The sequence below is a fragment of the Somniosus microcephalus genome, chromosome 27, assembly GCF_052327205.1.
Source record: "Somniosus microcephalus isolate GS21.2 chromosome 27, FLI_Smic_1.0, whole genome shotgun sequence".
NCBI classification, from domain to species: Eukaryota; Metazoa; Chordata; class Chondrichthyes; order Squaliformes; family Somniosidae; genus Somniosus; species Somniosus microcephalus.
In genome coordinates, this window is record NC_141013.1 from 5,242,554 (window position 1) to 5,258,884 (window position 16,331).

Below are 16,331 nucleotides of genomic sequence, written 5' to 3' on the forward strand. Positions count from 1 at the left end.
ATCAGTTCCAACAGCTCAGTACAACCTTAAAGAGGTGTGTCACCGCCTGGGTGTGAGGAGCTGAATCTGATCATTTAGTATACTCTGGTTTCTCTTCAAATCGTATAAATCTTTCGCCTTTTACTAAAGATTTCCGTGGAGAGGAGCATTCCGAGTTTGAAGTAATTTTTTGAGGCCCTGCTTCTTGTGGGGCTGTCTAAATGCTGAAAGAAAGATTTATATTCATTCAAATGCTGGAAAAACTCAGCAGGCCAGGCAACATCCGTGGAGAGAAGTTATAGTTGACATTTCGGGTGAACCCTTTTTCAGAACTGGAAAGGAAGTGAAATAGATCCAAGGCAGGGCTGCGATAGAACAAAAGAAGTGAATAGACATTAAGAGGTATTCAAAACGAGACAAGATGGTGATAGGACAGTGGAGACAAAAGATGGCTCAGATTAGGTGTGAAATGTACTGGCAGGATGAGAGACAGCTGCCATGTGGGAGAGAGAAAAAAAGGAAAGGGGGGGGAAACAAATATAAGTAAAAAGGTAATAGGGACCGAGGTTATGATCTGAAATTGTTGAACTCGATATTGAGTCCGGAAAGCTGCAAAGTGCCTAATCGGAAGATGAGGTGCTGTTCTTTGAGTTTACGTTGAGCTTCCGTGGAACAATGCAAGAGGCCAAGGACGGTGAGGTCCGAGTGGGAATGGAGCGGTGAATTAAAATGACAGGCGACCGGAAGCTCGGGGTCACCCTTACGGAATGTACCTCGATTGTACCCGAACTATTTCCTCTTTAAGTGTGAGGAGCTGAATCTGTTCAATCAGTACACTCTGGTTTTTCTACTTCATCATATTCTCTATCTGTTTCGTCATCCAGGGATGTCTGATTTTATTTGCCCTACCTTTCTCCCTCGTGGGAATGTACCTCGATTGTACCTGAACTATTCCTCTTTAAAGGCAGCCCATTGTTCCACTACAGTTTTGCCTGTCAATCTTTGATTCCAGTTTACCCGGGCCAGATCCGTTCTCATCCCACTGAAATTGGCTTTCCCCTAGTTAAACATTTTTACTCTAGATTGCTCCCTGTCCTTTTCCATAGCTAATCTAAACCTTATGATATTATGATCACTGTTCCCTAAATGTTCACCTGCTGACACTTGCTCCACTTGACCTACCTCATTCCCCAGGTAGACCTACTTCAATTCTTGCTTTGGGTCATTCCGAAACAAGGTGTGTAAATGAAAGAGCAACACCGATATTTTATGGATCAAGAGTTAAAATTAACAGCATGGATACATCAACAAGTCTAGTTTCTGGGATGTGGGCGTCGCTGGCAAGGTCAGCATTTATTGCCCATCCCTAATTGCCCTTGAGAAGGTGGCAGTGAGCCACCTTCTTGAACCGCTGCAGTCCGTGTGGTGAAGGTGCTCCCACAGTGCTGTTAGGGAGGGAGTTCCAGGATTTTGACCCAGCGACGATGAAGGATTGGCAATATATTTCCATGTCAGGATGGTGTGTGACTTGGAGGGGAACTTGGAGGTGGTGGTGTTCCCATGCGCCTGCAGTAGAGGTCGCGGGTTTGGGAGCTGCTGCCGAAGAAGCCTTGGCGAGTTGCTGCAGTGCATCTTGTAGATGGTACACACTGCAGCCACGGTGCGCCGGTGGTGGAGGATGTGAATGTTTAAGGTGGTGAATGGGGTGACAATCAAGCGGCTGCTTTGTCCTGGATGGTGTCGAGCTTGGTGAGTGTTGTTGGAGCTGCACTCATCCAGGTTTATCCAGCTTCCCCTTAAATGCATCTGTACTATTCACCTCAACCACTCCCTGTGGCAGCGAGTTCCTGTTCTCACCACTTTCTGGATAAAGAAGTTTCTCCTGAAATCCTTATTAGATTTATTAGTGACTATTTTAAGAATCGAAATAGATAAGGGAGAACCAGTGGATGTGGTGTATTTGGACTTTCAGAAGGCTTTCAATAAGGTCCCACATAAGAGATTAGCGTGCAAAATTAAGGCACATGGGATTGGGGGCAAGGTATTGATTTGGATAGAGAACTGGTTGGCGGACAGAAAGCAAAGAGTTGGAATAAACGGGTCGTTTTCCGAGTGGCAGGCAGTGACTAGTGGGGTACCGCAAGGATCGGTCCTAGGACCCCAGCTGTTCACAATATATATTAATGATCTGGACGAGGGAATTGGATGTAATATCTCCAAATTTGCAGAGGACACAAAGCTGGGTGGGCTGGGTGGGAGAGTAAGCTGTGAGGAGGATGTCGTGAAACTCCAGTACGATTTGGACAGGTTGGGTGATTGGGCAGAAACATGGCAAATGCACTATAATGTGGATAAATGTGAGGTTATCCACTTTGGTGGCAAAAACAGGAAGGCAGATTATTATTTGAATGGCAATAGATTGGGAGAAGGGGAAGTGCAAAGAGACCTGGGTGTTATTGTGCACCAGTCGCTGAAGGTAAGCATGCAGGTGCAGCAGGCGGTTAAGAAGGCAAATGGTATGTTGGCCTTCGTAGCAAGAGGGTTCGAGTACAAGAACAAGGATGTCTTGCTGCAGTTGTACAGGGCCTTGGTGAGACCGCACCTTGAGTATTGTGTGCAGTTTTGGTCACCTTACCTGAGGAAGGACGTTCTTGCCATGGAGGGAGTGCAGCGAAGATTCACCAGGCTGATACCTGGGATGGCAGGAATGACGTACGAGGAGAGATTGTGTCGATTGGGCTTGTACTCACTGGAGTTTAGAAGATTGAGAGGGGATCTCATCGAAACCTATAAAATTCTGTCAGGTCTGGACAGACTAGATGCAGAAAGGATGTTTCTGATGGCCGGGGAGTCCAGAACCAGGGGTCATAGTCTAAGGATAAGGGGTAAGCCATTTAGGACTGAAATGAGGAGGAATTTCTTCACCCAGAGAGTGGTGAACCTGTGGAATTCTCTGCCACAGAGGGTGGTGGAGGCCAGTTCATTAAATATATTCAAGAAAGAGTTGGATATATTTCTTGAGGCTAAAGGGATCAAGGGATATGGGGAGAAAGCAGGGACAGGGTACTGAATTTGGATGATCAGCCATGATCTCATTGAATGGCGGAGCAGGCTCGAAGGGCCGAATGGCCTACTCCTGCTCCTTTCTTCTATGTTTCTATGTTGCAGTAAGACCAGCCCACGTACAGCTCAGAGCTCATTTACATACCCATAATGCTGTGCATAGTTCTTGGCCAAAAAGAAGCAAAATAATCTTCCTTGTCTTGACAGTGGTTTTCACAGAGGGTGAAGATTTCAGTTACTTTTCCTGATCTGCGGTGAGACGATTTCTCTGTATATCAGTTCCAACAGCTCAGTACAACCTTAAAGAGGTGTGTCACCGCCTGGGTGTGAGGAGCTGAATCTGATCATTTAGTATACTCTGGTTTCTCTTCAAATCGTATAAATCTTTCGCCTTTTACTAAAGATTTCCGTGGAGAGGAGCATTCCGAGTTTGAAGTAATTTTTTGAGGCCCTGCTTCTTGTGGGGCTGTCTAAATGCTGAAAGAAAGATTTATATTCATTCAAATGCTGGAAAAACTCAGCAGGCCAGGCAACATCCGTGGAGCAAAGTTATAGTTGACATTTCGGGTGAACCCTTTTTCAGAACTGGAAAGGAAGTGAAATAGATCCAAGGCAGGGCTGCGATGGAACAAAAGAAGTGAATAGACATTAAGAGGTATTCAAAACGAGACGAGATGGTGATAGGACAGTGGAGACAAAAGATGGCTCAGATTAGGTGTGAAATGTACTGGCAGGATGAGAGACAGCTGCCATGTGGGAGAGAGAAAAAAAGGAAAGGGGGGGGAAACAAATATAAGTAAAAATGTAATAGGGACCGAGGTTATGATCTGAAATTGTTGAACTCGATATTGAGTCCGGAAAGCTGCAAAGTGCCTAATCGGAAGATGAGGTGCTGTTCTTTGAGTTTACGTTGAGCTTCCGTGGAACAATGCAAGAGGCCAAGGACGGTGAGGTCCGAGTGGGTATGGAGCGGTGAATTAAAATGACAGGCGACCGGAAGCTCGGGGTCACCCTTACGGAATGTACCTCGATTGTACCCGAACTATTTCCTCTTTAAGTGTGAGGAGCTGAATCTGTTCAATCAGTACACTCTGGTTTTTCTACTTCATCATATTCTCTATCTGTTTCGTCATCCAGGGATGTCTGATTTTATTTGCCCTACCTTTCTCCCTCGTGGGAATGTACCTCGATTGCACCCGAACTATTCCTCTTTAAAGGCAGCCCATTGTTCCACTACAGTTTTGCCTGTCAATCTTTGATTCCAGTTTACCCGGGCCAGATCCGTTCTCATCCCACTGAAATTGGCTTTCCCCTAGTTAAACATTTTTACTCTAGATTGCTCCATGTCCTTTTCCATAGCTAATCTAAACCTTATGATATTATGATCACTGTTCCCTAAATGTTCACCTGCTGACACTTGCTCCACTTGACCTACCTCATTCCCCAGGTAGACCTACTTCAATTCTTGCTTTGGGTCATTCCGAAACAAGGTGTGTAAATGAAAGAGCAACACCGATATTTTATGGATCAAGAGTTAAAATTAACAGCATGGATACATCAACAAGTCTAGTTTCTGGGATGTGGGCATCACTGGCAAGGTCAGCATTTATTGCCCATCCCTAATTGCCCTTGAGAAGGTGGCAGTGAGCCACCTTCTTGAACCGCTGCAGTCCGTGTGGTGAAGGTGCTCCCACAGTGCTGTTAGGGAGGGAGTTCCAGGATTTTGACCCAGCGACGATGAAGGATTGGCAATATATTTCCATGTCAGGATGGTGTGTGACTTGGAGGGGAACTTGGAGGTGGTGGTGTTCCCATGCGCCTGCAGTAGAGGTCGCGGGTTTGGGAGCTGCTGCCGAAGAAGCCTTGGCGAGTTGCTGCAGTGCATCTTGTAGATGGTACACACTGCAGCCACGGTGCGCCGGTGGTGGAGGATGTGAATGTTTAAGGTGGTGAATGGGGTGACAATCAAGTGGCTGCTTTGTCCTGGATGGTGTCGAGCTTGGTGAGTGTTGTTGGAGCTGCACTCATCCAGGTTTATCCAGCTTCCCCTTAAATGCATCTGTACTATTCACCTCAACCACTCCCTGTGGCAGCGAGTTCCTGTTCTCACCACTTTCTGGATAAAGAAGTTTCTCCTGAAATCCTTATTAGATTTATTAGTGACTATTTTAAGAATCGAAATAGATAAGGGAGAACCAGTGGATGTGGTGTATTTGGACTTTCAGAAGGCTTTCAATAAGGTCCCACATAAGAGATTAGCGTGCAAAATTAAGGCACATGGGATTGGGGGCAAGGTATTGACTTGGATAGAGAACTGGTTGGCGGACAGAAAGCAAAGAGTTGGAATAAACGGGTCGTTTTCCGAGTGGCAGGCAGTGACTAGTGGGGTACCGCAAGGATCGGTCCTAGGACCCCAGCTGTTCACAATATATATTAATGATCTGGACGAGGGAATTGGATGTAATATCTCCAAATTTGCAGAGGACACAAAGCTGGGTGGGAGAGTAAGCTGTGAGGAGGATGTCGTGAAACTCCAGTACGATTTGGACAGGTTGGGTGATTGGGCAGAAACATGGCAAATGCACTATAATGTGGATAAATGTGAGGTTATCCACTTTGGTGGCAAAAACAGGAAGGCAGATTGTTATTTGAATGGCAATAGATTGGGAGAAGGGGAAGTGCAAAGAGACCTGGGTGTTATTGTGCACCAGTCGCTGAAGGTAAGCATGCAGGTGCAGCAGGCGGTTAAGAAGGCAAATGGTATGTTGGCCTTCGTAGCAAGAGGGTTCGAGTACAAGAACAAGGATGTCTTGCTGCAGTTGTACAGGGCCTTGGTGAGACCGCACCTTGAGTATTGTGTGCAGTTTTGGTCACCTTACCTGAGGAAGGACGTTCTTGCCATGGAGGGAGTGCAGCGAAGATTCACCAGGCTGATACCTGGGATGGCAGGAATGACGTACGAGGAGAGATTGTGTCGATTGGGCTTGTACTCACTGGAGTTTAGAAGATTGAGAGGGGATCTCATCGAAACCTATAAAATTCTGTCAGGTCTGGACAGACTAGATGCAGAAAGGATGTTTCTGATGGCCGGGGAGTCCAGAACCAGGGGTCATAGTCTAAGGATAAGGGGTAAGCCATTTAGGACTGAAATGAGGAGGAATTTCTTCACCCAGAGAGTGGTGAACCTGTGGAATTCTCTGCCACAGAGGGTGGTGGAGGCCAGTTCATTAAATATATTCAAGAAAGAGTTGGATATATTTCTTGAGGCTAAAGGGATCAAGGGATATGGGGAGAAAGCAGGGACAGGGTACTGAATTTGGATGATCAGCCATGATCTCATTGAATGGCGGAGCAGGCTCGAAGGGCCGAATGGCCTACTCCTGCTCCTTTCTTCTATGTTTCTATGTTGCAGTAAGACCAGCCCACGTACAGCTCAGAGCTCATTTACATACCCATAATGCTGTGCATAGTTCTTGGCCAAAAAGAAGCAAAATAATCTTCCTTGTCTTGACAGTGGTTTTCACAGAGGGTGAAGATTTCAGTTACTTTTCCTGATCTGCGGTGAGACGGTTTCTCTGTATATCAGTTCCAACAGCTCAGTACAACCTTAAAGAGGTGTGTCACCGCCTGGGTGTGAGGAGCTGAATCTGATCATTTAGTATACTCTGGTTTCTCTTCAAATCTTATAAATCTTTCGCCTTTTACTAAAGATTTCCGTGGCGAGGAGCATTCCGAGTTTGAAGTAATTTTTTGAGGCCCTGCTTCTTGTGGGGCTGTCTAAATGCTGAAAGAAAGATTTATATTCATTCAAATGCTGGAAAAACTCAGCAGGCCAGGCAACATCCGTGGAGAGAAGTTATAGTTGACATTTCGGGTGAACCCTTTTTCAGAACTGGAAAGGAAGTGAAATAGATCCAAGGCAGGGCTGCGATAGAACAAAAGAAGTGAATAGACATTAAGAGGTATTCAAAACGAGACGAGATGGTGATAGGACAGTGGAGACAAAAGATGGCTCAGATTAGGTGTGAAATGTACTGGCAGGATGAGAGACAGCTGCCATGTGGGAGAGAGAAATAAAGGAAAGGGGGGGGAAACAAATATAAGTAAAAAGGTAATAGGGACCGAGGTTATGATCTGAAATTGTTGAACTCGATATTGAGTCCGGAAAGCTGCAAAGTGCCTAATCGGAAGATGAGGTGCTGTTCTTTGAGTTTACGTTGAGCTTCCGTGGAACAATGCAAGAGGCCAAGGACGGTGAGGTCCGAGTGGGAATGGAGCGGTGAATTAAAATGACAGGCGACCGGAAGCTCGGGGTCACCCTTACGGAATGTACCTCGATTGTACCCGAACTATTTCCTCTTTAAGTGTGAGGAGCTGAATCTGTTCAATCAGTACACTCTGGTTTTTCTACTTCATCATATTCTCTATCTGTTTCGTCATCCAGGGATGTCTGATTTTATTTGCCCTACCTTTCTCCCTCGTGGGAATGTACCTCGATTGTACCCGAACTATTCCTCTTTAAAGGCAGCCCATTGTTCCACTACAGTTTTGCCTGTCAATCTTTGATTCCAGTTTACCCGGGCCAGATCCGTTCTCATCCCACTGAAATTGGCTTTCCCCTAGTTAAACATTTTTACTCTAGATTGCTCCCTGTCCTTTTCCATAGCTAATCTAAACCTTATGATATTATGATCACTGTTCCCTAAATGTTCACCTGCTGACACTTGCTCCACTTGACCTACCTCATTCCCCAGGTAGACCTACTTCAACTCTTGCTTTGGGTCATTCTGAAACAAGGTGTGTAAATGAAAGAGCAACACCGATATTTTATGGATCAAGAGTTAAAATTAACAGCATGGATACATCAACAAGTCTAGTTTCTGGGATGTGGGCGTCGCTGGCAAGGTCAGCATTTATTGCCCATCCCTAATTGCCCTTGAGAAGGTGGCAGTGAGCCACCTTCTTGAACCGCTGCAGTCCGTGTGGTGAAGGTGCTCCCACAGTGCTGTTAGGGAGGGAGTTCCAGGATTTTGACCCAGCGACGATGAAGGATTGGCAATATATTTCCATGTCAGGATGGTGTGTGACTTGGAGGGGAACTTGGAGGTGGTGGTGTTCCCATGCGCCTGCAGTAGAGGTCGCGGGTTTGGGAGCTGCTGCCGAAGAAGCCTTGGCGAGTTGCTGCAGTGCATCTTGTAGATGGTACACACTGCAGCCACGGTGCGCCGGTGGTGGAGGATGTGAATGTTTAAGGTGGTGAATGGGGTGACAATCAAGCGGCTGCTTTGTCCTGGATGGTGTCGAGCTTGGTGAGTGTTGTTGGAGCTGCACTCATCCAGGTTTATCCAGCTTCCCCTTAAATGCATCTGTACTATTCACCTCAACCACTCCCTGTGGCAGCGAGTTCCTGTTCTCACCACTTTCTGGATAAAGAAGTTTCTCCTGAAATCCTTATTAGATTTATTAGTGACTATTTTAAGAATCGAAATAGATAAGGGAGAACCAGTGGATGTGGTGTATTTGGACTTTCAGAAGGCTTTCGATAAGGTCCCACATAAGAGATTAGCGTGCAAAATTAAGGCACATGGGATTGGGGGCAAGGTATTGACTTGGATAGAGAACTGGTTGGCGGACAGAAAGCAAAGAGTTGGAATAAACGGGTCGTTTTCCGAGTGGCAGGCAGTGACTAGTGGGGTACCGCAAGGATCGGTCCTAGGACCCCAGCTGTTCACAATATATATTAATGATCTGGCCGAGGGAATTGGATGTAATATCTCCAAATTTGCAGAGGACACAAAGCTGGGTGGGAGAGTAAGCTGTGAGGAGGATGTCGTGAAACTCCAGTACGATTTGGACAGGTTGGGTGATTGGGCAGAAACATGGCAAATGCACTATAATGTGGATAAATGTGAGGTTATCCACTTTGGTGGCAAAAACAGGAAGGCAGATTATTATTTGAATGGCAATAGATTGGGAGAAGGGGAAGTGCAAAGAGACCTGGGTGTTATTGTGCACCAGTCGCTGAAGGTAAGCATGCAGGTGCAGCAGGCGGTTAAGAAGGCAAATGGTATGTTGGCCTTCGTAGCAAGAGGGTTCGAGTACAAGAACAAGGATGTCTTGCTGCAGTTGTACAGGGCCTTGGTGAGACCGCACCTTGAGTATTGTGTGCAGTTTTGGTCACCTTACCTGAGGAAGGACGTTCTTGCCATGGAGGGAGCGCAGCGAAGATTCACCAGGCTGATACCTGGGATGGCAGGAATGACGTACGAGGAGAGATTGTGTCGATTGGGCTTGTACTCACTGGAGTTTAGAAGATTGAGAGGGGATCTCATCGAAACCTATAAAATTCTGTCAGGTCTGGACAGACTAGATGCAGAAAGGATGTTTCTGATGGCCGGGGAGTCCAGAACCAGGGGTCATAGTCTAAGGATAAGGGGTAAGCCATTTAGGACTGAAATGAGGAGGAATTTCTTCACCCAGAGAGTGGTGAACCTGTGGAATTCTCTGCCACAGAGGGTGGTGGAGGCCAGTTCATTAAATATATTCAAGAAAGAGTTGGATATATTTCTTGAGGCTAAAGGGATCAAGGGATATGGAGAGAAAGCAGGGACAGGGTACTGAATTTGGATGATCAGCCATGATCTCATTGAATGGCGGAGCAGGCTCGAAGGGCCGAATGGCCTACTCCTGCTCCTTTCTTCTATGTTTCTATGTTGCAGTAAGACCAGCCCACGTACAGCTCAGAGCTCATTTACATACCCATAATGCTGTGCATAGTTCTTGGCCAAAAAGAAGCAAAATAATCTTCCTTGTCTTGACAGTGGTTTTCACAGAGGGTGAAGATTTCAGTTACTTTTCCTGATCTGCGGTGAGACGATTTCTCTGTATATCAGTTCCAACAGCTCAGTACAACCTTAAAGAGGTGTGTCACCGCCTGGGTGTGAGGAGCTGAATCTGATCTTTTAGTATACTCTGGTTTCTCTTCAAATCGTATAAATCTTTCGCCTTTTACTAAAGATTTCCGTGGAGAGGAGCATTCCGAGTTTGAAGTAATTTTTTGAGGCCCTGCTTCTTGTGGGGCTGTCTAAATGCTGAAAGAAAGATTTATATTCATTCAAATGCTGGAAAAACTCAGCAGGCCAGGCAACATCCGTGGAGAGAAGTTATAGTTGACATTTCGGGTGAACCCTTTTTCAGAACTGGAAAGGAAGTGAAATAGATCCAAGGCAGGGCTGCGATAGAACAAAAGAAGTGAATAGACATTAAGAGGTATTCAAAACGAGACGAGATGGTGATAGGACAGTGGAGACAAAAGATGGCTCAGATTAGGTGTGAAATGTACTGGCAGGATGAGAGACAGCTGCCATGTGGGAGAGAGAAATAAAGGAAAGGGGGGGGAAACAAATATAAGTAAAAATGTAATAGGGACCGAGGTTATGATCTGAAATTGTTGAACTCGATATTGAGTCCGGAAAGCTGCAAAGTGCCTAATCGGAAGATGAGGTGCTGTTCTTTGAGTTTACGTTGAGCTTCCGTGGAACAATGCAAGAGGCCAAGGACGGTGAGGTCCGAGTGGGAATGGAGCGGTGAATTAAAATGACAGGCGACCGGAAGCTCGGGGTCACCCTTACGGAATGTACCTCGATTGTACCCGAACTATTTCCTCTTTAAGTGTGAGGAGCTGAATCTGTTCAATCAGTACACTCTGGTTTTTCTACTTCATCATATTCTCTATCTGTTTCGTCATCCAGGGATGTCTGATTTTATTTGCCCTACCTTTCTCCCTCGTGGGAATGTACCTCGATTGTACCCGAACTATTCCTCTTTAAAGGCAGCCCATTGTTCCACTACAGTTTTGCCTGTCAATCTTTGATTCCAGTTTACCCGGGCCAGATCCGTTCTCATCCCACTGAAATTGGCTTTCCCCTAGTTAAACATTTTTACTCTAGATTGCTCCCTGTCCTTTTCCATAGCTAATCTAAACCTTATGATATTATGATCACTGTTCCCTAAATGTTCACCTGCTGACACTTGCTCCACTTGACCTACCTCATTCCCCAGGTAGACCTACTTCAATTCTTGCTTTGGGTCATTCCGAAACAAGGTGTGTAAATGAAAGAGCAACACCGATATTTTATGGATCAAGAGTTAAAATTAACAGCATGGATACATCAACAAGTCTAGTTTCTGGGATGTGGGCGTCGCTGGCAAGGTCAGCATTTATTGCCCATCCCTAATTGCCCTTGAGAAGGTGGCAGTGAGCCACCTTCTTGAACCGCTGCAGTCCGTGTGGTGAAGGTGCTCCCACAGTGCTGTTAGGGAGGGAGTTCCAGGATTTTGACCCAGCGACGATGAAGGATTGGCAATATATTTCCATGTCAGGATGGTGTGTGACTTGGAGGGGAACTTGGAGGTGGTGGTGTTCCCATGCGCCTGCAGTAGAGGTCGCGGGTTTGGGAGCTGCTGCCGAAGAAGCCTTGGCGAGTTGCTGCAGTGCATCTTGTAGATGGTACACACTGCAGCCACGGTGCGCCGGTGGTGGAGGATGTGAATGTTTAAGGTGGTGAATGGGGTGACAATCAAGCGGCTGCTTTGTCCTGGATGGTGTCGAGCTTGGTGAGTGTTGTTGGAGCTGCACTCATCCAGGTTTATCCAGCTTCCCCTTAAATGCATCTGTACTATTCACCTCAACCACTCCCTGTGGCAGCGAGTTCCTGTTCTCACCACTTTCTGGATAAAGAAGTTTCTCCTGAAATCCTTATTAGATTTATTAGTGACTATTTTAAGAATCGAAATAGATAAGGGAGAACCAGTGGATGTGGTGTATTTGGACTTTCAGAAGGCTTTCGATAAGGTCCCACATAAGAGATTAGCGTGCAAAATGAAGGCACATGGGATTGGGGGCAAGGTATTGACTTGGATAGAGAACTGGTTGGCGGACAGAAAGCAAAGAGTTGGAATAAACGGGTCATTTTCCGAGTGGCAGGCAGTGACTAGTGGGGTACCGCAAGGATCGGTCCTAGGACCCCAGCTGTTCACAATATATATTAATGATCTGGACGAGGGAATTGGATGTAATATCTCCAAATTTGCAGAGGACACAAAGCTGGGTGGGAGAGTAAGCTGTGAGGAGGATGTCGTGAAACTCCAGTACGATTTGGACAGGTTGGGTGATTGGGCAGAAACATGGCAAATGCACTATAATGTGGATAAATGTGAGGTTATCCACTTTGGTGGCAAAAACAGGAAGGCAGATTATTATTTGAATGGCAATAGATTGGGAGAAGGGGAAGTGCAAAGAGACCTGGGTGTTATTGTGCACCAGTCGCTGAAGGTAAGCATGCAGGTGCAGCAGGCGGTTAAGAAGGCAAATGGTATGTTGGCCTTCGTAGCAAGAGGGTTCGAGTACAAGAACAAGGATGTCTTGCTGCAGTTGTACAGGGCCTTGGTGAGACCGCACCTTGAGTATTGTGTGCAGTTTTGGTCACCTTACCTGAGGAAGGACGTTCTTGCCATGGAGGGAGCGCAGCGAAGATTCACCAGGCTGATACCTGGGATGGCAGGAATGACGTACGAGGAGAGATTGTGTCGATTGGGCTTGTACTCACTGGAGTTTAGAAGATTGAGAGGGGATCTCATCGAAACCTATAAAATTCTGACAGGTCTGGACAGACTAGATGCAGAAAGGATGTTTCTGATGGCCGGGGAGTCCAGAACCAGGGGTCATAGTCTAAGGATAAGGGGTAAGCCATTTAGGACTGAAATGAGGAGGAATTTCTTCACCCAGAGAGTGGTGAACCTGTGGAATTCTCTGCCACAGAGGGTGGTGGAGGCCAGTTCATTAAATATATTCAAGAAAGAGTTGGATATATTTCTTGAGGCTAAAGGGATCAAGAGATATGGGGAGAAAGCAGGGACAGGGTACTGAATTTGGATGATCAGCCATGATCTCATTGAATGGCGGAGCAGGCTCGAAGGGCCGAATGGCCTACTCCTGCTCCTTTCTTCTATGTTTCTATGTTGCAGTAAGACCAGCCCACGTACAGCTCAGAGCTCATTTACATACCCATAATGCTGTGCATAGTTCTTGGCCAAAAAGAAGCAAAATAATCTTCCTTGTCTTGACAGTGGTTTTCACAGAGGGTGAAGATTTCAGTTACTTTTCCTGATCTGCGGTGAGACGATTTCTCTGTATATCAGTTCCAACAGCTCAGTACAACCTTAAAGAGGTGTGTCACCGCCTGGGTGTGAGGAGCTGAATCTGATCATTTAGTATACTCTGGTTTCTCTTCAAATCGTATAAATCTTTCGCCTTTTACTAAAGATTTCCGTGGAGAGGAGCATTCCGAGTTTGAAGTAATTTTTTGAGGCCCTGCTTCTTGTGGGGCTGTCTAAATGCTGAAAGAAAGATTTATATTCATTCAAATGCTGGAAAAGCTCAGCAGGCCAAGCAACATATGTGGAGAGAAGTTATTGTTGACATTTCGGGTGAACCCTTTTTCAGAACTGGAAAGGAAGTGAAATAGATCCAAGGCAGGGCTGCGATAGAACAAAAGAAGTGAATAGACATTAAGAGGTATTCAAAACGAGACGAGATGGTGATAGGACAGTGGAGACAAAAGATGGCTCAGATTAGGTGTGAAATGTACTGGCAGGATGAGAGACAGCTGCCATGTGGGAGAGAGAAAAAAAGGAAAGGGGGGGGAAACAAATATAAGTAAAAATGTAATAGGGACCGAGGTTATGATCTGAAATTGTTGAACTCGATATTGAGTCCGGAAAGCTGCAAAGTGCCTAATCGGAAGATGAGGTGCTGTTCTTTGAGTTTACGTTGAGCTTCCGTGGAACAATGCAAGAGGCCAAGGACGGTGAGGTCCGAGTGGGAATGGAGCGGTGAATTAAAATGACAGGCGACCGGAAGCTCGGGGTCACCCTTACGGAATGTACCTCGATTGTACCCGAACTATTTCCTCTTTAAGTGTGAGGAGCTGAATCTGTTCAATCAGTACACTCTGGTTTTTCTACTTCATCATATTCTCTATCTGTTTCGTCATCCAGGGATGTCTGATTTTATTTGCCCTACCTTTCTCCCTCGTGGGAATGTACCTCGATTGCACCCGAACTATTCCTCTTTAAAGGCAGCCCATTGTTCCACTACAGTTTTGCCTGTCAATCTTTGATTCCAGTTTACCCGGGCCAGATCCGTTCTCATCCCACTGAAATTGGCTTTCCCCTAGTTAAACATTTTTACTCTAGATTGCTCCCTGTCCTTTTCCATAGCTAATCTAAGCCTTATGATATTATGATCACTGTTCCCTAAATGTTCACCTGCTGACACTTGCTCCACTTGACCTACCTCATTCCCCAGGTAGACCTACTTCAATTCTTGCTTTGGGTCATTCCGAAGCAAGTTGTGTAAATGAAAGAGGACTACAGATATTTTATGGATCAAGAGTTAAAATTAACGGCATGGATACATCAACAAGTCTAGTTTCTCTGGTCAAACATACATTTCAGCATAAAAATTTGAAGGCACTGAAATACAGACTAGATTTTTAAGTGGATCCTCAATTGCCTCCTTTCCATGCAAACTCTACCACCTAGAAGGACAAGGACAGCAGGCGCATGGGAACACCACCATCTCCAAGCTCCCCTCCAGGTCACACACCATCCTGACTTGGAAATTTATCAGCCGTTCCTTCATCGTCGCTGGGCCAAAATCCAGGAACTCCGTCCCTAGCAGCACTGTGGGAGCACCTTCACCACACGGACTGCAGCAGTTCAAGAGGGCGGCTCACCACCACATTCTCGAGGGCAACTAGGAATGGGTAATAAATGCCGGCCTTGCCAGCGACGCCCACATCCCGTGAATGAATAAATAAAAAGGCCGGGCTTTGAGCTCCGGGTCTGTACTCATTGTGTCACTGGCTTCCTGCATGAACTAAAATACGATTTGCTCTCTTACATGAACTGTGCTGAGCAAGATTTAAAGAGTAAACATGGAGCGAGAATAAAAATGCAGAGTCAGTTTGTACCCAAGTAAGAATGAAACCCGTCACTGTAAACCCAGCCCACATGCAGCTCAGAGCTCATTTACATACCCATAATGCCGTACATAGTTCTTTGCACAGGAAAGCAAAATAAACTTTCAGGTTTTGATGGTGGTTTTCACAGAGGTTGAAGATTTCAGTTACTTTTCCTGATCTGTGCTAATAGGTTTTCTCTTTTAGTTTTAGTTCCAGCAGCTCAGTGCAACTTTAAAGAGGCGTGTCACCGCCTGGGTGTGAGGAGCTGAATTTGATCAATTAGTACCCTCTGGTTTATTTTCAGATTGTATAAATAGTTTGCTTTTCACTAAAGATTTCCGTGGCGAGGCGCGTTCAGAGTTTGAAGTAAGTTTTTGAGGCCCTGTTTTTTGTGGGGTTGTCTTAAATGCTAAAAGATAGATTTATGTAGTGATTGATTGATTGATTGATTGAATGTGCAAGTTAAGGTAACTGACTGGCCTGTGGTTGTTGAGTTTATCTTTGCACCCTTTTTTGAACAATGGTGTAGTATTTGTAGTTCTCCAGACTTCTGCCACCACCCCTGTATCCAAGGAGGATTGGAATATTATGGCCAGTACCTTTGCGATTTCCGCCCTCAATTTCCTCAGCATCCTAGGATGCATCCCATCTGCTCCTGGTGATTTATCTAATTTAAGTACAGCCAGCCTTTCTAATACCTCTTTTTCAATTTTATCCTATCAAGTGTCTCTACTACCTCCTCCTTCACTATGTCTATGGCAGCATCCTCTTCCTTGGTGAAGATAGATGGAATGTACTCATTTAGTATCTCAGCCATGTCCTCTGCCTCCATGTGTAGGTCTCCTTTTTGGTCTCTAATCGGCCCTACCCCTTCTCTTACTACCCGTTTACAATTTATATGCCTATAGAAGACTTTTGGATTACCTTTTATGTTGGCTGCCATTTTATTCTCATGTCCTCTCTTTGACTCTCTGATTTTCTTTTTCACTTCTCCTCTGACCTTTCTATATATAGCCTGATTCTCAGATGTATTTGCAATCTGACATCTGTCATATGCTCTCTTTTTCTACTTCATCATATTCTCTATCTGTTTCGTCATCCAGGGATGTCTGATTTTATTTGCCCTACCTTTCCCCCTCGTGGGCATGTACCTCGATTGTACCTGAACTATTTCCTCTTTAAAGGCAGCCCATTGTTCCACTACAGTTTTGCCTGTCAATCTTTGATTCCAGTTTACCCGGGCCAGATCCGTTCTCATCCCAC

At 45.6% G+C, this 16,331-nt stretch overlaps 1 protein-coding gene and 6 non-coding genes across 7 annotated transcripts in view; all 7 read left to right on the forward strand.

Moving 5' to 3' along the window:
* Nucleotides 1-16,331, forward strand: part of morf4l1 (mortality factor 4 like 1) — a 215,451-nt gene that overhangs the window by 154,324 nt on the left and 44,796 nt on the right. The window lies entirely within an intron of this gene.
* On the forward strand, nucleotides 80-194 carry LOC147099926 (U5 spliceosomal RNA). The gene has a single exon (XR_015073871.1). It is a non-coding gene; the product is annotated as a U5 spliceosomal RNA (small nuclear RNA).
* On the forward strand, nucleotides 3,396-3,510 carry LOC147099927 (U5 spliceosomal RNA). Its single transcript, XR_015073872.1, has one exon. It is a non-coding gene; the product is annotated as a U5 spliceosomal RNA (small nuclear RNA).
* On the forward strand, nucleotides 6,703-6,817 carry LOC147099928 (U5 spliceosomal RNA). The gene has a single exon (XR_015073881.1). It is a non-coding gene; the product is annotated as a U5 spliceosomal RNA (small nuclear RNA).
* Nucleotides 10,010-10,124, forward strand: LOC147099929 (U5 spliceosomal RNA). The gene has a single exon (XR_015073873.1). It is a non-coding gene; the product is annotated as a U5 spliceosomal RNA (small nuclear RNA).
* LOC147099930 (U5 spliceosomal RNA) lies at nucleotides 13,317-13,431 on the forward strand. Its single transcript, XR_015073874.1, has one exon. It is a non-coding gene; the product is annotated as a U5 spliceosomal RNA (small nuclear RNA).
* LOC147099931 (U5 spliceosomal RNA) lies at nucleotides 15,353-15,467 on the forward strand. The gene has a single exon (XR_015073885.1). It is a non-coding gene; the product is annotated as a U5 spliceosomal RNA (small nuclear RNA).